This window comes from Sciurus vulgaris (assembly GCF_902686455.1).
Source record: "Sciurus vulgaris genome assembly, chromosome: 11".
Classification (NCBI taxonomy): domain Eukaryota; kingdom Metazoa; phylum Chordata; class Mammalia; order Rodentia; family Sciuridae; genus Sciurus; species Sciurus vulgaris.
Genome location: NC_136472.1, coordinates 29,666,901 through 29,689,573, shown reverse-complemented (window position 1 = coordinate 29,689,573; position 22,673 = coordinate 29,666,901). Strand labels below are relative to the sequence as shown.

Below are 22,673 nucleotides of genomic sequence, written 5' to 3'. Positions count from 1 at the left end.
CAGCCTCCTGAGTTGCTGGGATTACAGGTATGAGCTACCGAGTCTGGCTAAATGGTTTTTGGTTTTTTTTGTTTTGTTTTGTTTTGTTTTTAAAGAGACGCGTATTACTACTGGGTTCCATTTGTAATTTATTTTATTATTTTGTTTTGCTAATTCATGGTATCAGTATCTTTATGTGCAAATTGAGACACCTCTACTAAGTAATAATTCTGGACATTTCCCCAAACTTTTTACTGTTATAAGTGCTTTACTTTAAATTTATTTATTCTTCACAGCAACTTAGTAGATATTGCTATTACACATAATTTATCAATCAGGATACCAGACAGTCTGAAGTAATCAGAAATTTTAGAGGTGGGCAGGCCCATGAAAATCATTTAATCTGGGTGTCAGTGCATCACAGTGATTAAGGGTACAAACTCTTAATATTTTTGAATTTGAATGTGATATTTCAAACTTGAATCTTTTGGTAAATAGGAACCTGCCTCGGACAAACGACTTCGCCTCTGTTTGCCTTAGTTTCCTCATGTGCACAATGGGGATGATAAAAGAATCTGCATTGCAAGTTTGTTAAGATTAAATGTGCAGTAAAAGTTCCAGCGAATAAGAATGAACATGAGAGTAGTAACTAGATAAGTAGTCGTGGTTGTATTCCTTAAAAGAATGTGTTGCAGAGGAATTAAATGATCTTCAGCAGGTGCTGGGGGTAATGATGGTCTTGATGGGAAGAATGAAATTTTCATTTTTAATGAAACAGAATGGCTTTGTGGAGAAAGAAATGAATTAGATTGCAGAAGCAGAGCAAAGAGGGGACCCTTAGTCCAGAAAAATATCTGCCAAATTATATTCAGCAAAATGTTTATAGAGCGCAGTGTACTTGAACCACACTGGCACCTGTATTCCTCAGTTGTCTTTAAAGTTATGAACTTTAAATAATAACATGTAAGAGAAAAAGTAAGATGTAAATGCCATCATGGGTGCAAGCCATAAGGAGTAATTAGCAAAACGGATCCATGGCTCTCTCTCTCTGTGCCCTTGAGGGCTCGCTGGTGGAGCAATGGGTAGACCTGGGCTCTGTGGCATTAGTCAGAATGCAGACTTTGCGTGAAGGCTGTGCCAAATCATCAGTGTTTGGGAGGGGGTGGGAAGACAGACCTAGAGAGACAGAAGTAACACATAGAAATGAAGTCCAAATGTGGGTGCTGATGTGGAAATACTCTAGTTTTTTTGGAACATCATGGACGCATATAGAATGTTGGAGCTAAATGGGACCTTGGAGGTTGTCCGGTACAACCCCCTCATTTCACATTGTGCATTTCTATGAGGATAGAGTTGGGTGAAATTGGCCAGGATTGCAATACAGTGAAAGCAGGAAGTTTGTGGTGTGTTTAAAGAGGATTTTGAGTAAGGATGAAGGGAGAGTGGAGACTCCTTCAGTTTGAATGACGCTTGGGGAGGGAAATGGAGAAGAGAAGGCAGTGAATTTCCTTCAATCAATTTAGAAAGAGATGGAAAAAGGAGGGAGGGAGGAAAAAAGAATCTAATTTTATGCTATGCAGTCTTAGATTGGATATATAGCTTATGCTTCAAAGTTGATGATAAGGAAACCCCTCATTATTTCTAGAAACTCGGTTTCCTTAAATGGAAAGGAAGTTGAGGGAGAATTTGGCAGCACTGACGATTCCAACACACGAAGAATCCATTTGCAGCTGGTGTTGAACCTGGTAAGCAGTTTATGTTAATCTGTTACTGTTTAGGATGGATCAGTCTTGGCTTTTTAAATAATCACATTTAACTAAGTTTATGCTTAGTACTTTCTTTTAAATAACGGAGTGTCTCAATAGCAACTAATGAGTCAGATTAATTTGGCATGGAATTCTGAGCAGGGGAGGGGGCAGGAATCCTCTTTCAGAACACTAAAAATGCTTTGCTGAATTTCCTTTACAATTCCCCCAGCCAGGGTTGGGGTGGAGGGAATCTTTCTGAAGGATTTAAAAGCTCCCCACTGTGCTTGCTCCCCCGGTTACAATAGCATTGGGTTCCTGAATGACTACCAGCGTGGAAGTCTGCATCCCTTGTTTGTCCGTTTACATGGAGGAAAAGAAGCCAATTGCACTGAGGAGGAAGCAAGATGAAGTTTTCAGGGTTCTGTACCCACGTGGATCATTTTTTACAAAAAGCATTTACCTACCGTGTCTATGAGTATTTCAGAAAGAGGGTTTTATTTTAGTTTGGCATTTTTTTTTAATTAAAAAAAATTGCACTTACTTCTCTCCATATTATTTCCATATTAATGTCTGCCGGGGACATTGGAAGCTCCCCATGTTGTACCCCTCAAGTTTGCGTAAGAGCACAGCCCACCTCCATTCCTGGAAGAAAGGCTCTGGGGAAATGCATAGAGTTGAAAAATAAATACCATCTTAATTTAAGTCTTTCTTTCCTTTTCTTCTTCTGATTCTGCCTCTCCTGTCTGCTGGTTGTGCTGGGTGATGGAACCAAATTAGACAAACTGAGGGACAGTGTGGTCATGGGCTTATCTTTAGTCTCTCGGGAGCACGTGACAAGGCCACAAGAGAATCAGACTCAAGCTTTTGGTCTGGGTGGAGACCTGGTGGGTCATACTGCTTCTGCCTGTGGTTGGGCCTGTGAGCTGCTCACTCTCCTACCCCTAAAAGAAATCTCCCTTTGCACCTCTAAAATTGTTTGCATCATCAAAGTCACATCCTTGGGAGAAAAAGACTGAGATAATTACAGGTGACATAAAGTGACATAAAAGAAAGGAATTTTTTAGAGTTTGTGCATATGCCTTGACAAGTTCTAAGTTGCTCTACGGCGTAAAAGTTGGTTCTGAGCAGGACTTCTTCCCTGATTTGAGGAGTGCGTCTGTGGTTTGTGTCTTTCTTGTGGTCCTGACACCTGTGCACACCAACTTTATTCATTCATTCGAAGGAGAACCCCAAATGGGCTGCCTTGGTAAAGAAGGTAAACAAGAAATTGCTAGAGTCTGGTGAATCCAAGCCCACAAGTCCCAAGTTGGAAGTGAAAATTGGTTATGTTTGGAGTGTAGAAAGATAATCTTAGCCAGACGGTATGTACACATCAAAACACAAAAACAAAATCAGAATATGTCCTCAAGTGTTGGGGAGAAGATTAGGCAAATCTTGTCTTTTAAAAAATAGTGAAGTGCAGTACAGTAGAATCATACAGAAAGAAGAACTAGAAGACAGGTCTAGGAAAAGGAATTTGGGGAACAAAACAGTATAAAACTCATCCCCCTTCTCTAGAATTTGAAACCGTAGGTCCTTATAGGAAATTAAGCGAACATGTAAGGATTCTGAAAGTTTCATAAGTAGAAAATTTTTCCTTAGAGAGAAGGCAGGCGGGTTAATGAATACAAATCTGCATTAAAAACAGAGAAAATTATGCATAGAAAGAAGGAGAGGGAGAAGCAGGATAATTGTAAATTGTAAATTGTACTCTGTCCTAGAATATTTAGTATTTCCATCTCAGATTATGTAGTGTTTCATATATGTCTTTTGGGGAAAATTGATTTGAAGTTAGAAAGGCCTTTTGAAAAGTAGAGATTTTAGGGTTTGGATTTTTTTCTTTCATGTGTTTATTTGAAGTTTAATATATACAAGTTATGTATTAGAGAGGCATTATTACATATTAGAAAACATCTTACAACCAATAAGGACAGTTAATAACTTCAATGTAGTGAAAGAATATTAAAACTATTGACTCAGATAAGGCTCCCAAATATGTCAATAGCAGAATAAAGTACAGAACAATTAAGGATATAAGAAAATACTGACTTGCAATATTTCTGTGATAACATTTAAAAACAGGTTTTTAAATTGGCAGAATTAATTTAATTTAATCATCTTTAAGCCTTGATATCTAAAATTAAGACTTAAAATTTTCAAATTTCCATCATCCTATTATGATTTTTTTCATACAAATGATCATAATCATTTTTTTTCCTATAGGAGAATATCAAAAGTTTCATCTCCTCAAGAACCTTGGAGATTCTTTTTCTTTCTCTCTCTCTCCTTTTTGAAGATTTTTTTTTTAAAGTTGAAACTTCCCTTCTTTAGGTGAGTAAATGTTTTCTATTATTTTTCATCAGCTGAAAAGAGGGCCTTACAATGAAAAAGGTAGTCACGTACTTAAACTTTGTTTATCCTGATATAAAACACTGTGAAAATGACAGAAAGCAGGACTTTTAAGTTAAAAAAAAAGAAATTAGATAGGAATTCTTCATCTAAAAAGATCAATTTGTTGATTATAAAAAGAGAGAGAAACCCCATTTGTTGCACTTTTTCATAGGCTGACATGATAATAGGATTAACATGATTCCTCTTTTTTTTAAAGTATTTAAGACATAAAATTAAAATGAAAGTTATATTTCTGGTGCAAAGTTTAAAAATTTTTTTAGCAAAATCATAAAAAAAGGATTCTTTAGACACCTAAAATATTCCTAAACATTAATGTAAACTAATGTGATAATTAAAAATAGACTATTTTGATAAATTTCAAAGTCCGGTCAATACTTTAAAAGCAGGCCAGTGAATTAAAGGTAATTTAGGATTTGGGCAGTAATAGAGAAATATAGACTTTGGTATTTACATATATGCTGGGAAATTATTGTTTTGTAGGACCAGAAGTAAATATAAACAATTGATGAATCAGGCAAGAACCTGCCCTTTGTGTGTGACCTCTTTTCAGTGTTGGGTAATAATGTTATACTGGTAACGTATGAAAAGGCAGAATAATTTTTTGAGCACATTTTATTATTAGCAACTCGTTCTATTTTGGTAATAATTCTATTAGTGCAGTTTACTTGCATGAGTAGTATAAATTACATACGTGAAAGTCAGATGTTTTAAAGCAGATAAACTAAACATGTAATTTAAATGCCTAAGCAAACATTTTAGGATGCTTTGATGTCTTATATGAAATTTAAAAAATAAAATAAGTAGTTACAGAAATTTTACATAGGATCTGTTATAAATAGGAGAATACCTTCATTCTAGCTTTGTCACCAATGCCACATTTAGAAAAAGAAATAGACTGTAATGTTTGTCTTCTCTTAGCATGTACATATTTTCAAGAGTACACATACTTTCTCTTAGTTTTTAAATATATTAATTCAGTTACATATGCATATTAAGAAAATCTTAGTATAGAGTTTAGGTTGTAAAAAAATACACATTAAAAATTCATGTGGTAAAAAGAATATAAAAATTTGGGAGAAAAATACTAATTTTTTGACATAAATTTGAAGAATGCATTTCTAAAATATATTTGTTTTCTTATAAAGATATTTATAGTAATATGTAAGTATAGAGGTAAAGACTTACTTAAATTACTTAATTAGGATAAACTAAACTTTCCAAGTTATTTTTAAAAGGATGATTTTGGTAATCTGAAAAATTATAAAGTTATTTCTAATATAATCTTTACATAAAGTTCTTTTATGTATCATTTTTTAAATCTAATATTTTGACGGTTAAGATAAAAGAAAAACATGACTAACCTTCTAATGGTAACCATAATCTCTTAGCACTGAGAAAAGAGTTGTAAGCATATTATAAATATATGAGATCAGTTTCATTTCTGCCACGATCTTGATCCTTTCTTATGAATCATATATTTTAACATCAGAAGATTAATATATAAAATATGCATAAAATGTCTATGTTCTGACAGCTATGAAAAATAGAAGGGGAAAATGCTACTTTGCCAACAGATACTAACTAAATTGTTAAATGAAAATTAGAAAAATGCAGAAGCTAAATAATGTAATGAATTACAATTCCAAATAGGTATATATTATTTTTTATGTCTTGTAGCATTTGTCTTAATTGTTTATGAAACTACATATTGTATATGAGTGAAAAAATAAATGATGGAGAAGTATTTTATTATCATAGTTTACTGGAACAAAAATTTACTAATAAGCTAGCCAGAATATTAAGGGACAGGATTAAAATAGAATTTTGCAGAATTTCATTGAAGATATACTTTTCCTGATAAGGCTTTAGTGTTTTGCGTGCGTATAAGGATTTCTGAGTACTGTAATTTGAAGTTCATGATATATTTTGAATGCCCTTTCAAATGACAAAATGTTTTTGTGCAAAAATAAAACATTGTGTACATTTTGTTTTACATTTGGGTGTGGGAAAAATAGCAGATGCTTTGGGAGAGTTCTAGTTGTCATTTTAGTGCCTGCATCAAATACCAAACAATTTTTTTTTTCTTAGTCAGTTACACGTCTGAACATGTTACAATTTGTGTATGTACATCTTGGGCATATTTAACTTACATTGATGATACAGGATCTCTAAAAATTATTGTTATCTTTACTGAAATTATGGGCAAAATATTTAAAAGAAATGAATTTTAAAACTCATTTTTTAATTAATATGACAAAGACTGAAAGAGTTCATTCATGAATAAAATAGGGGATTTTGCACTTTCTTGAAAGAGTCGACTTTATTTTTTTTTTATTTTATAAAACTGTTTGTGTTGTTTGTTGACATTTTAAAGTAAGAAAGAAGTAAAACAGGATAATATGCTATTTCTGATTATCTTTCTATCCAGAGAGAGAAAGGGAAAGTAAACATGTTGTTGGGCTCAACAGTTTTCCCCTAAAATTTTAAATTTTAAATTGAAAAGATATATTGCCCATAATTATTTTTTTAATTAGAACTTAATTGGAATTGCACGAATTTTTCTGAGTCGATGTATTTGAAGCAATTTGTCTTTTAAAACTGAGAGATGTAGAATATTGTGGACAGTTGTAGGATAGTCTTTCTCTCGTTGGTTCTCAGAAGTTAGAAAACATTTTAAATTAATAGTGTTGAGTACAAGAATCTCTGTACTTTAATAATTTTTTTTTTTTAAATGCCAGGAAAGTATAAAGGCGAGGGGGAAGATGAAATGAACCTGTGTCCCCCTTAAATGGTAAAATTTGACACTGTGAGGAGTTCTCTGGAGATTAACAAACAGTACTCTATCGGGGATCATTTTCTGGGCAGCTGAGGTTATTTGTGTGATAAGGGTAGGGGGCGAGAGGGCATAATTGCAACTGTTGGACAAAACTGCTGAAGTTAGTTTCGGACGGAGAGGGTGAAAGCAGGTGCAACAGTTAGGTCCGGGGAGGAGGAGGGGCGCCAGGCTCGCCAGCCGCGGCGCCACGACAGGGTTAACGGCGGCGCGCCCGGTGCACTCTGGGAGTTGTAGGCCGCGCGCGGCATTGTGGGAGTTGTCGTAAAAAGCCTGCTTTCTCGCCGTCATGGCCGCCTCCGAGGCGCGGAGCACGCGGTTTCTGCATTTTGGGGGGCTTTGGGGGCTCTCTGTCACGTCAGAGGCCACCAACAGATCCCCAGGTTGCCGAGGGCCTGCTAACTGTGCTCCTGGGAGGTGGGAGAGCGGCATGAGGGGTTAACGTTGGGACCTGCAGTGGTTTCCCGGCCGGGAGGCCTCTTGGCTACTACGGGCTCGGTGAGGGGAGGGTCCAGCCTGCCAGACCCTGGCCGACTGGCCGTCTACCTCTTTGAAACATTGGGGTGGCCAGCACCTAGGAGTTTAGCAATGTGCTTTTTGCTGTTGTAGTTTGTGTCCTGCACCTTTCTCTTTCCATTTAGCGTTTGACTCTGTTTGTGTATGATGCCCACGACCCTCTGGGATTAAGTTGGGATCCTTTTCTTTGGGTTTAGTGGGACTCGTGCAAGAACTGCAGTCTTACAAGGTGTGTACAGCAGTGCCCTCGGTGTTGATTGTCTGGGTTGTAAGAAATTGCATGAATCTGAGCAGTTTCATGAATCTCTGAATGTGTGGCTAACTTTCTGTAGCGTATGGTAGACTTTTACCCGTGTTTGCTAATGCTGAGAGGCAGTGCCAGGCAGTTCCTACTTGTGAAATGCTTTTCTGTTAACTTGGGTGTGTTCTTAAATCTTTGGAGGCTTCAAATGAGTGTTTTGCAGTTGTGGAAAAATGTGTGTCCAAAATTAATTTTCAAAAACTGTCAGGATCACAAGTACCTTTGATTCTAGGGAGTAAACCCCTTTGGCTTTCCTTGTACTGTGAAGTTGTTGGGGGTTCTTTTATGGAAATCAGGTTTGCTTTCAGGTGTGTTACCTTACTCTTGGCTCACAAGGTCCCTCTGCATGTTGGGACTCAGCTCTTTGGTATCAGGTACTCTTTCAACACTTGAGACAAAATGGAGCACTGTGTTTTGACATGTAACTACATGTATCAGAATCTCAGGATAACAGATTGCTGTGCACATTAGTGTCTGTTTTACCTGTCCATGCAAACTTGGATCTCACTGTGTATGTCACTGTGTACTAGTAGTTCCGTAAATTATGCCTTGTTTCCGTAGTCGGGTGTTGACTACATACCTTGAGGCCTTACTGGTCACAAAAAGCCATTTCTCAGACAATATTATTTTAAAAGTTTTTTCCCACAAGGAGAACTGGGGTCAAAGGTTTTTTTCACTGAAGTTCAATGAAGTAAGGGTTTTGAAGTAAGATACAACAAAGATTTAGGAACTCAGCTATCAATTTTTAGTTTTAGGGGCAGCCACATGACTTTTTCTAGAAAAAGTTAAAAACCTGTTGCATTTTTTGTTGGTATTTAGAGCACATAAAAACTCATTATGTTAGACCACTTTCATGCATTATTTAAAAAACAACTTTTAATGTGTGTGATGAGTGGGATTTTCATAACTCCCTTCTTTGGGTTTGCTTACTATTTCACGACTTCAGAATGTAGTTATGGTACAGAAAGGAACAAAGCTGGCTAGGTTTGTATGTGATTCTGTTGAAAATGATGTCAGCTTCAGATTGATAGATCAAGAAGGTATTTCCTTCTCTCTGACCTAACCCCAAGGTGTCTTAGAATATTAACTCACTCATCTGGGGCATGGGGTCTATGTTCCCAGCTACTTGGGAGGTGGAGGCAGTAGGATCAAAAGTTCAAGGCCAGCCTTAGCTTCCTGAGCCCCTATCTCAAAATAAAAAATGAAAAGGACTGGGGATGTACCTCAGCAGTAAAGCACCCCTGGTTCAATTCCTAAATAAATACATACATACATAAGTAAATATGTATTAAGTTGAAAAAAGATTGAGAAATTTATTTTTAAATGGTCCATACTGTTTTTACTTGGTGATATGGTGCAATACCATCAATTCTGATAAATTAGTTTTGTATCTTAGAAAGTCTGAATGTCTAGAGTTTGGATTTGTAGAACCATTGAAAACTAACCACAACCAAAGTGTTAATTTGCTTCAAATGAAGTTGCATACATTTTTATTGCCAAGTTATCTCTGACTTGAGTATAACAAATGATTCATTAGAAGGTGTCTGAAGGTGCTTTGTGAATGGAAGAGTGTTTACTTGGTTAGGTTTAGAGATCAATTCATCTGTGCATTTATACAGAACCCTTTTAGATGTTCCAATAAATACCTACCTCTCCATGAAATAGTGAGGTTTTACTGTATTTGGTACTCAGCTTTCTATTCCTATCACTCCCATTCTGCTACTGGTGTAAAATGTCTTGTAATATAAAAGACAACAGGAGGTGTTTTGAAAGAAAGCATGGTAAGAGCCAGTTATGTTTTCTGGAGAAAATGATTCTTCAGATTGATAGATATTGTCAAAAGCTGTCTTTTTGAAACTTAGATTTTACATGGTTTCACCAAAACTACTTTCAATAAGACATACACCATGTTATGGGGCGCAACTTAAAAATAGACCGATCACCACTGAGAAGTTCAAATTTGAGAGTCTTCATTAAACTGGCCAGCTGTCTCACACACTGCCCCCCAAAAATGGCTATTAGGAGAAAAGCCCCGACCACAGGGTTGTAGGGGTTCTTATACCAAAAATTACATTAATCATAAGTGTCTGTTGCTATGATTCGAAATTACATATTAACATCACGAGATCATCGACAGAGGGGGAAGTGGGTCAAAATGACCCTTACCTAGGTACAAACTAAAGAATGGTTCACATGTTACATGTTACTGTTCACATGGTACATTGTTTAGGAGCAATAGGAATCAAAAGAGCAATTCTTTACTACATAGGAGTTGCCATTGTATATTATTAAACATATCACACCAAGTAACTGATGATGGGCACAGAGGTGGGGTGTTCCCATGGGAGAAGCTTATTTCCTACATAACATGGAGTCTCAGAGCAAAATGGAGTCTGTTTAGTCATTTCCCTTAGAGTCTGGCCTGTAACATTCTCATGGAGTCAGATCTGTCAGCCCATCACAACCAAAGAATAATTTTCTTGACCAAGGTGTTAAAATGAAAACTTTTCATTGTAGTGTTCATTTAAAAATGAAATGCATACTTCCAAATTATAGAATTTGATAGATGACAAAAAAAAATCCAAAGTTTTCATTTTAGACTAACTCTTATGGAGACACTAGGAAGGGATTTGGGTGGGATTATCTATCTGGGGCCTTTACTCGGATCCTTTCTAATCTCATTTTCCTGTATATAACTATTTCCATTGCTGAGAGTAAGCAATTCTTACTGGTGCATTTCTGCATCTATGAACATTTGTGAGTAGTAAGATTGCATAAGAAGACTACAAGTCACCCATTTAGAACTTGATCTTCATTTTTCATTTTTATTATTTAAGAGGAAGATTTTTATTATAGTTCGTGGACTTGTGTGTGGTCTTCTGAACCCATTTTGTTTGGTTTTAGATTGTAATTCTCTTACACATGGAATGTATCTTTATCTTCCCCACTTCAAGAGGTTACTAAGTTCTCAGGGAGAAACTGGGAGAAATGGATAAGGTATTTTTAAAATTTTATATGCCTGTCAATGATTAATTTTATTTCTTGATTCTTCCTACATGCATTTCTAGGACAGAATACATTATCTTTGCTCTGCTAGGCCCAATATTTTAAAGTCACAATATTTAGCACATGATTTTTATGGGCAGGACAGAGCAAATTAGCAGTAATTTCAAAATACATAATATAGATTAAAAGATACTCGTTGATTCCCAATGAGTGAAATCACACACTTACATCCTGCCACTTCATTCTGTGTTGTAAAGCTTTATCCTCTGCCTTCCTTGCTTTTCTTTTCATTCACTTTCTCCTTCAGTATACCTGTGTGGTTCCAGAATTTAAATGACATTTTTATTTATTTTGGAAAAATTTTTTTCAAATCATTTGCTTTAACTTTTAAAACCCTGAGGCCAGTGACTTTCTTAAACCTCACCACAGAGTGCCAGAATTTGGCCTGCAAAAACCCCCAGGATGCAACTATTCTGTGATTTGAACCTGTAGTCGATTATAATGAGAATTTTTAAACATTGTGAAGAGGCTTATTCCCAGAAAAGATCCTATATATTTTGTGTTCATTTTTTGATGTATATAGGGCTACATAGTTTTTTCGTTCTAACCAAACAATTTAAAAAGGAAACCAATACTAAATTAAAATGAAGTTGACTCCCATTTTATTATTCTATTTGAGGAAGAAGTATTCTAAAATTAAATTTGCAGTGCTGGGGATTGAACCCAGGACCTTGTGCCTTCAAAATGACAGTAAATAATGTGGCAGATTGTGTTTTCCAAAGATGGCAACAGTACTTTCTTCTAGCTCAGTATGTTATTCCTCATTGTGACATTGTCACTCTTTCATCAAAAATGTAGTCATGGGCTCAGTGGTAGAGTGTTTGCTTAGCATGCTTGAGGCCCTGGATTTGTCAATCCACAGTGTGTTCTCTCTCTCTCTCTCTCTCTCTCTCTCTCTCTCTCTCTCTCTCTCTCACACACACACACACACACACACACACACACACACATATCTTTCTTCCTTGATTCTGGGTGGGTCTTTAGACTGTTTCAAAGTGATAATGTGTCAGTTCTATTTATTAGTTACCTGGTCTGACAACATCTGCTTCCTGCCTCTTGGAAGCCACCCACTATGTAAGAAATGCTTGTAACCTGAAATCACTATTGTGAGTAACCCAAACTCTTGTGAAGAAGCCTTGAAAGATGACAGTGGAGAGATAGAGGAGCACCTAGGAAGCAAACATAAGAAGTCATTTGGGAAGTGAATCCTCCAGCCCCAGCTTCCCTAGTTATTGCTGTGTAAGTCACACAAGCCACCCAGTGTCACCCTTCCCAATATCTAATCCATAAAAATTAGAATGGTTTCTTGTAAGCTTCTAAGGTTTTGGTGCTTTGTTATGCAGCTATAGAAAAATACAACAAATGCTGGGGCAGTATTAATTTTATAATAGATAACAGTATGGGAATATATATTTGCATGTCTAAATTTGACAAGTAATTAGTATTTGCAAAAGATAAAAAATGCCTAGATTATCAAACAAAAAACAAGAGCCTGGGGCTGTAGCTCAGTGGCAGAGCACTTCCCTAGCATGTGTGAGACACTGGGTTCCATCCTTAGGACTGCATTCAAAAAAATAAATAAATAGGGGCTAGGCTTGTAACTCAGTAGTAGAGTGCTTGCCTAGCATGTGTGAGGCACTGGGTTTGATTCCCAGCACCGCGTATAAATAAACAAAGGTCCATCAACTAAAATACATTAAAAAAAAAAAAATATATATATATATATATATATATATATATATATATATATATAAGAGAGAGAGAGAAAGAGAGCGAGCATGCCCCTAATAGAAAAACTTACTAAGGTTATGAACAGGCAGTTTTGAAGTTAAATCCAGCCAGCTAACAATATTAAAAGGTACTCAAACTTACTAGTAATCAGAGGGAATTGAAACTAAAACAATAAGAAATCTCTTCACATGAAGTATAGTGATAAAAATTAGAAAGATAGCTGATGTCAAGTATTGGGGATGGGGGGAATAGAAACCATCATGCACTACTGATGAGAGTGGAAAGTGATGGAGCCATTCTGTAGAGCAGCCTGGCAGAGTTAAATTAAATGGATGTAGACATTAAATTGTTTCTGGGTATGTGGCCCCTCAAAATCTTAAGTCTAAAGGAGAAAAAACAAACAAAAAAATGAAGATATTCACAATTTCGGTGCTGGAGGCTTAGCTCCAACCTGGGATTCATCACTGGGGAATTGCACAGGTAATATCTGATAGGTATAGATGTAGTACCATGCATCAGATGAAAGGAAAGACTACAAATATCCACAAATAATTTTAAAAGATGAGTTTAGTAAAAATGATAATGGAACCTATAGCAATATGATTTGTATAAATTTGAAATGTACACAAAAGTGTTTTGCAATAAAAAGTGTTCAAGCAGATGTGTCAGACACATTGAAGTGGTTACTTAGGGGGCCATACACAAAGGGGAGAGAAAACGAGTGAAGAATGAGGTAAAAGAGAAAATTATGGCAGTGGTGATGGGTGTAGTGAGTCAGAGCAGAAAATCGTCAAATTTTCTATGTTGCAGGTCCAACAGTGCTCTCTACAAGAAGAAAAGGTCATAATTCTTAAGTAATCTAAGTCAATTGGCAGACTACTTAAAAAATCTTCCACACTTGAGAAAAAGTTTTAAATGAGATCAGTACTCATGAGAGTGTGTTCAAGAAGGCAATCTCATATTCTGTTGGTTATGTAAATTGGTATGACCTTTATAGAAGACAGTATTTCAGGTTCCTTAAAAGTGTTTATGTCCTAGTGACAACTGTAAATTGAAATTAAGCAAAAACCACTTAAATAGCATCAGCAAATAAAATACTTAGGGATACATATAAGAAACTATGTGAGGCCTATACACTGAAGAAATTATGTGAGACCTGAGTACCTGCTGGAAGAAGTTAAAGAATACCTAAATAGTGGGAAATATACCATGTTCATGGATTGGAGGATTCTACATTATTAAGATTTCAATTTCAAATTGATCTACAGACTCAATCCCAATCAAAATGCCACAAGGCTGTGTTTTTTTTTTTGTTTGTTTTGTTTTGTTTTTTTAATGCAAAGATTCAAAAGTGGGCAAGACAAGAAGGATTTATTAACTGGTTTTAAGACTTTAAACTGAAGTGGTCAAGACAGTATCATTCTTATGTAATCACAGATACCCAAATCAAAGGGACATAACAAGATGGAGATGCACACATATCATCCAAGGATTTTCAACAAAATTGCCAAGGTAAGTCAGTAGGGAAGAGAGAATCTTTTCAACAAATAGTGCTGGAACAGTTGGAGAGCCATATGTAAAGAGATGAGTCTTATCCCTTGCCTCATACTGTATTCAAAGAAGAACTTGAAATAGCCAAAAACTTAAACATAAGAACTAAAACTGGGGGGCTGCAGCATGGCAGAGCCTACGGAAACTGAAACCCAGATTTGTGAGGTACTGGAAACCTTCAGGGATACTGTAAGTCTACAGGGTAGAAACTGTACTGCCTCAGATCCCCAAGGCTAGATGGGAAGACACACAAACAAAATGAAAAAAAGGGGGGAGGGGACTAAAGCACTCTAAACAAACCAGGATGCTCCAATTATAGACTCCATTGACAAACCAGTAGAAGAAATGTCAGAGAAGGAGTTCAGAATTTACTTAGTAAAACTGCTTGGCGACTTTAAGGAGAATATAAAGAGTGAAATCAGAGCTATGTTTCAGGAGAAGGAAGATAAGTAATGAGATAAGGATTCTGAGAAGAAATCAAATGAAGGAATCAATAAACCAAAATAAAAATTCAATGGAAAGTAGCACCAACAGAGGAGACCACTTGGAAGACAGAACTTCAGGCAATGAAGACAAAATATGTAATTTTGAAAATAAAGGTGACCACACAGAGATGATAAATTGCATGATGTTCTCTCACCCAGACACAATGCCTGAATAGCAGCTGTTGAAGCCAACGGAGTGGGGAGCTACTGTGACTACTTCTGGCCTGATAAGAAAGACCCTCAAGGCAATAGCACCATGGCGGGGTTTGAACTGCTGCCCCAAAAGCAACTGAAGGGCAAACACATGCAGAAATAAATGTCTGAATTTGTCCAAGAGGGGATAAGGATTGAAGAAGAATATGCAAAGAACTTGGCTAAGCTCTCTCAGAACCCGTTGGCTGCACAGGAGGAAGGCTCCCAGGGAGAAGCATGGGCTCAGGTGAAGAAGAGCCTGGCAGATGAAGCAGAAGTTCATCTCAAGTTCTCTGCCAAGCTTCACAGCGAGGTAGAGAAACCCCTAATGAACTTTCATGAGAACTTCAAGAAAGACATGAAAAAGTGTGACCACCATATCGCTGACCTCCACAAGCAACCTGCCAGCCACTATGCATTGGTGGAGAAGGCCCGGATATCCCTCACGGAGTGGCAGTGAGACCTGGAGATGAAGACCAAGCAGCTGGAGATCAAGCTGAGCAACAAGACAGAGGAGGACATCAAGAAGGCACGGAGGAAGTCCACACAGGCTGGTGATGACTTCATGCGTGGTGTGGACCCCTATAGCCAGGCCCAATCCAAGTGGTTTGAAGAAATGGTGACCACCACTTTGGAGCTGGAGCGACTGGAAATGGAGAGAGTAGAGATGATCCACAACATTTGTGCCAGTACACACAGCTGCGGCACAAGACAGACGTGTTCAACCAAAGCAAAGTTGAGCCTGTGGACCAACTGCTTCAAAAAGTGAACCTGGCCAAAGACAGCACAAAACGGGCAACATTTGCCCTGTGGACATGGAGATCTAGACACGCCTGTGTGGCCAGGAGAGGGGCTGGGTGTCCAATGGAGAGGAGATAGTGTCCTATCTCCTGGGTGAAGCTGCCCTCCCACCTACTCTCCTGTCCACTGAGGAGAGAGCTGGTGATTCCAGAAGGGTGATCTTGATGGCCCAGCTTGGGGATCCCAAATATTCCCAGGCCAAGAAGACAGACCTGCAACCCTGCCCTGTCTCCAAGACTGAAGCCCCCCAAACCCCATGCCATGCTTGTTCTGAGAACAAACTGAGGCTTGAACTTTGTGGTCCCTGCTGAGTTCCATAGGGGTGGCCATCATACACTTGTGCCCTTGAATGGCCCAGGGCCCATCCTCCAACTGTTTCCTTTATCTCCTTAGGGGCTTTGGAAGATCAGAGGAGGGCTGCCTCTTCCTCCAAGCCAATGTCAGGATCAGAATCATGGATAGAAGGCACCATCAGCTCAGCCTGCACCTAAAATCCTTTACAGCCCTCTCTCAATTTTTCTCATTGTATTCTGGGAGCCCAATCTAGCTTTCCTTGATCACTTTTCATCCCCATGAGTCTTGGGAAGGTCTCTTTTCTGTCTTCCCAGACCAACCCTGCCTAGAGAGTCAGTATATGGAACTACCTAATTCGGCAAATTAGCCCCAAGTCGAAGCATTGAATCCTGGTTCCTATCAGACCAGGCATCATCTCTGAAGTCTCTGGAAATCCCAATCCATCCATTCCTCAGCTGCTTTCTCAAGGCAGTCCCTACTCTGCCACCCCTGCCCAGTCTCACTAGAAGGAGCTTTCCAAAGTTCTCAGCCAGCAAGACCTCCTTCAGCTTTGTGCATGTCCAAAGGCTTTGAGGGATGGATACCACCTCACCTCAGAAACCAGATGGGGTATGTCTGCCATGGTATCCTGTCCATCACTGGGCTACCCTGACCACCACTCTCCCAGGCTGCCCACCATGGGCTTAATGGGGCTGGGTCAGTCCCACATGGGAGACAGGTTAAGGCAAGTCCCTTTGGACTTGCTCCATCTACTTATGTATGATGGTGTTTGGACTGATGTCCCTTGTATGGGCATTGCAGACATGGCCATAGGAGTCCATGGCTATCCAGGCATGTTCAGCCACCAGGGCCTCCAGCTCCTCTGAACTTTCCAGAGCCCTATGCCAAGGCCTCACTTGGTGCCAGCACCTCCTTTCCCTCTGTCCATCTTCCCTGGAGAAACCTGGACCAAGTGTGATTTGGAAAGCTTTTCAACACTGCCACTGGGTTCAGCCCATCACTTCCTTTCTCTACCACAGCAAACATGAGAATCAGCCTGAGGGGCCTGGGAGAAAAAATTGTGCTTTCTCATAGTTTATATTAGAAAGATGTGCAATATACTAAAGCAAACCAAAAAAAAAAAACTAAAACTGTATGAAAAAAAAACCTTGAAAAGTGGAGAAAAATATTTGTGATCATAGGTGATGCAAACATTCTTTGGATAAGACAAAAAGTGTAACCAAAAGTAAAAACTTCCTTTTGAAGTAACACTTTTAAGGAAATGAAAAAGCAACCCATACTGGGAAAAATTTTGCAAGATATCTGATGGAGGATTCCGCTCCACAGATATATAAAGAATTCTTACAATTCAATAATAACAGTCTAAATGAATAAGCAAAAGCTTTGTTATATAAATGAGCCAAAGATCACCTTTCCCTGATAAGGTCCCAAATCTTCCTATATATGATTTGAACAGATATTTCAAATAAGCACTTGAAAATATGTTTAATATTTTTAAAGATAATGCTAATTAATTAACAATAATTAAAGCCATATTGAGATACCATTGTATATCAACTAGACAAAAAAGACAATACCAAAGGGTGTCAATGGGGAGCAACTGGAACAAAATGGAAAGGACTCTGTGTAAAACAGTTTGGCAGTTTCTCATAAAATTAAGCACTTCTGTGACATTATTCTGTTCTTCAGTGTTTTATCTCCATAGGAAATACAAGCTTTTGTTCACACAAAGTCTTATGTCAGAAGTTGGAAAGTACCCAATATTGATCAATTGAACAATGGATAATCAAATGGAATACTTCTCAGTAATAAAAAAAAAGGAACAGACTACCAATATTCACAACCACCAGTTAATCTCAAGAACATTGTCCTGTCAGACAATGATTTTCCGTGGGGTTCCATTCATATGCATTTGTAGAAAGCAGCATCAGTGGTTCTGATGGGTGGAGTCAGGAAGGCAGTAAGAAACTCTTGGGTTGGAGTTGATGGAACTGTTGCATGTTGATGGTGGTTACACAAGTGCACACACATGTATCAAAAGTCAATGAACAGGGGCCGGGGTTGTGGCTCAGTGTTAGAGCACTTGCCTAGCACGTGTGAGGCCCTGGGTTTGAGTCTCAGCACCACATATAAATAAATCAATAAAATGAAGTCCAACAACAACTAAAAAATACATTAAAAAAAAGAAGTCAATGAACAGTGGGGGTGTAGCTCAGGAGCATCTGCAAGGCCTGGGCTTCAATCCACAATGCTGGCAGTTGGGAGGTGGGAATCATTGACAAAGCAAGGCGAGGCAGCATGTGATCATAGGCCTGGCGGCCCCGGAGGCTGAGGCAAGGGGGTCACTGGGGCACACGAGGTCAAAGAAAGAGTTATTAAAATAATTGGATGTATTTTTTGAATATCAGTTGATTTTTTTTTTAAATAGAGAAATTTTGTTAGTGGTAGTCCTTGAATATTTTAGTCCATGTTTTCTATATACTTGGAAACCTGTAATGAAAATTATAATTCTGTCAATAAGTTTTTTTAAAATAAATCTACAATTAATAAGATTTCTACAAACGGTCTTCTTTTCTGTTAAGCTCAGTTTATTAAAAATCTTGTATGAATAAGAAATAGTCTTAGTTTATGGAAAGCAAGTCTTTTTAACATTCTGATTTAAATAATCAAAATATTCATGGAGCTAAGTGATAGAGCTCATGTCTAGCATGTGCAAGGCCCTGAGTTTGATTCCCCAGCAACACACACAGAAACAAATAGGAAAAAACAGGGCTGGGGATATAGCTCAGTTGGTAGAGTGCCTGCCTCACAAGCACAAGGCCTTGGGTTCGATCCCCAGTACCACCAAAAAAAAAAAAAAAAAAAAAAAAAAACCCTCACAAAATGAATAAGCAACTTATTTATTAGGAGATTGTGAAAATATTAAAATTGGGCTTTTTAGTCTTTCTGCAAATCAGATCAAAAGGAGATTCATGTTAAGGAATCTACCAAAAGAGCATTCATTCATGTCCTCATTAAACACATATCAACATATGATAAAATACAGAAAAACTAAAAGCATTTCCTTTGAAATCTGGGACAGTATAAGGATGCCTCCTGTCACCACTTCTGTGTAGTAGAGTGCTAGAAAGTCTAGCCAGAGCAATTGGACAAGAGAAGGAAATAAAAGGGATAAAAATAAGAAAGGAAAAGTCAAATTATCACTGTTTGCAGATGATATGATTCTACACCTAGAAGATCCAAAAAGCTTCACCGAAAGACTGCTAGAGCTAATAAACAAATTTGGCAAAGTAACAAGTTACAAAATCAACATACAAAAATCAATAGCTTTCCTATTCACCAACAATGAATCTGCTGAGAAAGAAATCAGGAAAACAATTCCAATCAATTAAAAAAAAAAAAAAAAAAAAAAAAAAAAACCCTTAGGAATACATCTATCCAAGGAGGTGAAAGACCTCTACCACCACGACAACTATGAAACAAAGGAGAAAGTGAAGAAGACCTCAGAGGATGGAAAGACCTCCCATGTTCATGAATAAGCCGAACTGATTTTGTTAAAATGGCCATGCCACCATAGCAATATACAGATTAAATGCAATCCCCATCAAAATACCAATGACATTCTTCACAGAACTAGAAAAAAACAGTCCTAAAATTCATTTGGAAGAATACAAGACCCAGAATAGCCAAAGCAATTTTAAGTCAAAAAAGCAATGCTGGAGGGTTGGGGTTGTAGCTCAGAGGTAGAGTACTTCCCTAGCACGTGTGAGGCACTAGCTTCATCCTCAGCACCACATAAAAATAAAGGTATTGTGTCCATCTACAACCATATATATATATTTTAAAAATAGCAAAGTTGGAGGCATCAAAATACCTGACTTCAAATTATACCATAGAATATTATTTTTGTCAGCATTTTTGGTGCTGTGACTAAAAGACCCAACGAGAACAATTTTATAGGAGGAAAAGTTTATTTGGGGCCCACGGTTTCAGAGGTCTGAGTCCATAGACAGTTGGCTCCATTCCTTAGGACTTGAGGTGAGGCAGAACATTGTGGTGGAAGAGTGGCAGAGGGTAATGGCTCACATGATGATCAGGAAGCAGAGACAGAGGCTCCACTTGCCAGATACAAAGTACATACCCCAAAGGTGTGCCTCTAATGCCCCACCTCCTTCAGCCACACCCTACCCACCTTCCATTACTACATCAGGGGATTCATTCACTGATTGGGTCAGGGCTCTCATAACCCAGTCATTTCACCTCTGAATGTTCTTTCATCATCTCACACATGAGCTTTTGGGGGACACCTAACATCTAAACCATAACAGCAACAGTAACAAAAACTACTTGGTACCATCATGAAAACAGGCACCTAGACCAGTGGTACAGAATAGAAGACACGGTGATGCAGTCATCTGTGTCCACACGGATGCAGTCATCTGATCCTTGATAAAGGTACCAAAAGCATAGGTTGGAGAAAAGACAGCCTCTTTTACAAATGATGCTAGGACAAGTGGTTACCAATATGTAGAAGAATGAAACTAGACCTTATCTCTCACCTGCTCAAAAATCAATTCAGAAGGGACCAAAGACCTTGGAATTAGACCAGAAACTATGCAACTTCTAGAAAATATAGGGTCGGCACTCCAGCATATAGGCAAAGGCAATGATTTTCTCAACAGGAACCCAGAGCTCAGGAAATAATCTCAAGAGTTAGTAAATAGGACAGCATCAAATTACAAAGCTTCTGCACAACAATGGAAACATTAGGGATGTGAAGAGGAACCCCACAGAATGGTAGAAAATCTTTGCTAGTTACTCTTCTATCAGGATTAATATCTAGAATAAACAAAGAGTTCAAAAAACTTCAAAAAATCAAATAACCCAATTAATAAATGGGCAAATGAGTTAAACAGACACTTCTCAAAAGAAAAAAATACAAATGGCCAACAAATACTGGAAAAAATATTCAACATTATTAGCAATTAGGGAAATGCAAATCAAAACTACTGAGATTTCATCTCTCACTGGTCAGAATGGCAAATGCAAATAATAATAAATAATATGATAGTAATAATAATAATACAAACAATAATAAATGCTGGGAGGATATGGAGAAAAAGGAACACTTTTGCACTACTGGTAAATTAGTACAACTGCTGTAGAAATCAGCACAGAGTTCCTCAAAAGCCTTCACTTGGAACCACCATATGACAGACCCAGCCATCCCACTCCTTGGTATTTATCCTGAAGAATTAAAATCATCTTAGTACAATGATACATGCATACCCATGTTTATAGCAGCACAATTTATAATAGCCAGGGGGAACTGTAGTTAATTTTTAATGGGATAATGGTATTCTAGTTTTTTTTTAAAAAGAGCCCTTATACATGCTGAAATATTTACCCATAAAATGATCTGTTTTCTGGGATTTACTTCAAAATAATTCAGGAAAAGCAAAGTGGATAGATGAAACAAAACTGGACATGAGCTGTAATTATGCAAGTTCATTATATGTGGAAGTTCATTATTCTACCTTTTATAGGGTTGAAATCAATCATGATAAAAAAGATATTTTTAAAAGCAGTAACATTATATGAATACTCTTATAATAACCTTTTACAAATCATTAGGAAAGCCAGGCTTGGTGGCATACACCTATAATCTCAGTGATTTGGGAGGCTGAGGCAGGAGGATTGTAAATTCTAGGCCAGCCTGAGCAACTTAGTGAGACCCTGTCTCAAAATTAAAAAAATAAAATAAAATAAAAGGGCTGCAGGTGTGGCTTAGTGGTAAAACACCCTGTGTTTGATTCCCAGTACAAAGAAGAAAAAAAAAAATCATTAGAAAAATATTCCAGCAAGCAAAACACATGAATAGGCAAAGTAGAAAAGAAAAATAAGTGCAGTTGGATGCTGTGGGGCACATGTGTAAGACCAGATGCTTGGATGGGAAAAGATAGGTGGGAGGACCACCGGAGCCCAGGGGTTCCAGATGAGGCTGGCAACATGGACAGAAAAGACCCTGTCTAAAAAAAATCCGATTTCTACCGCTGGAAGTATAAATATACCAGAACTGAAACCCCTAAGTGCCAGGCGCAGTGGCCACACCTGTAATCTCAGGAGCTCAGGAGGCTGAGGCAGGAGGATTGCCAAGTTGGAAGCCAGCCTCAGCAAAAGCGAGGTGCTAAGCAACTCAGTGAGACCCTGTCTCTAAATAAAATACAAAATAGGGCTGGGATATGTCTCAGTGGTCAGGTGCCCCTGAGTTCAATTCCTGGTACCAAAAATAAATAAATAAATAAAGTAGGCATTATTTGCATCTGCATTTTACATTTCAGCCAACTAAATACCAGAATGTCCAAGGTCACACAACTGAGGGCTTGTTCTTTTTCTCAAATTACTGAAAAGATGCTCTTGATATATTTTGCATAATAAACACATACTTTTGTATATAAATATATACATACATATATAATTATATACACATACTTCTGTATGTGTATATATGTATACTTATATCATGAGCTATCTAGAGTTATTTTCTCACTTGAGTGATCCCAGATGATTGACATAAAACCAGCCCTGCTAACACGGAGGTGGTGCTTTTGAGGACTGTAGAGAGGACCTCATGGCTTGAGGGTAAGCAGCGGAGGAGGGGCCACAGTTACAGCATGGTCCACTTCCTTATGAGACACACATATCGTCCATTTTCTGTTATCTCT

General features: G+C 37.8%; 1 long non-coding RNA gene across 2 annotated transcripts in view; it reads left to right on the top strand.

Annotated features, from left to right (window-relative positions):
• Nucleotides 1–22,673, top strand: part of LOC306639460 — a 105,476-nt gene that overhangs the window by 76,696 nt on the left and 6,107 nt on the right. Inside the window, exons 4-6 of one of the 2 annotated variants that reach the window (XR_013757655.1) lie at nt 1,625–1,724; nt 2,950–3,088; nt 3,990–4,097. This is a non-coding gene — a long non-coding RNA (uncharacterized lncRNA). The remainder of the gene's footprint in view (nt 1–1,624; nt 1,725–2,949; nt 3,089–3,989; nt 4,098–22,673) is intronic. The other variant, XR_013757654.1, reaches the window with a different exon arrangement.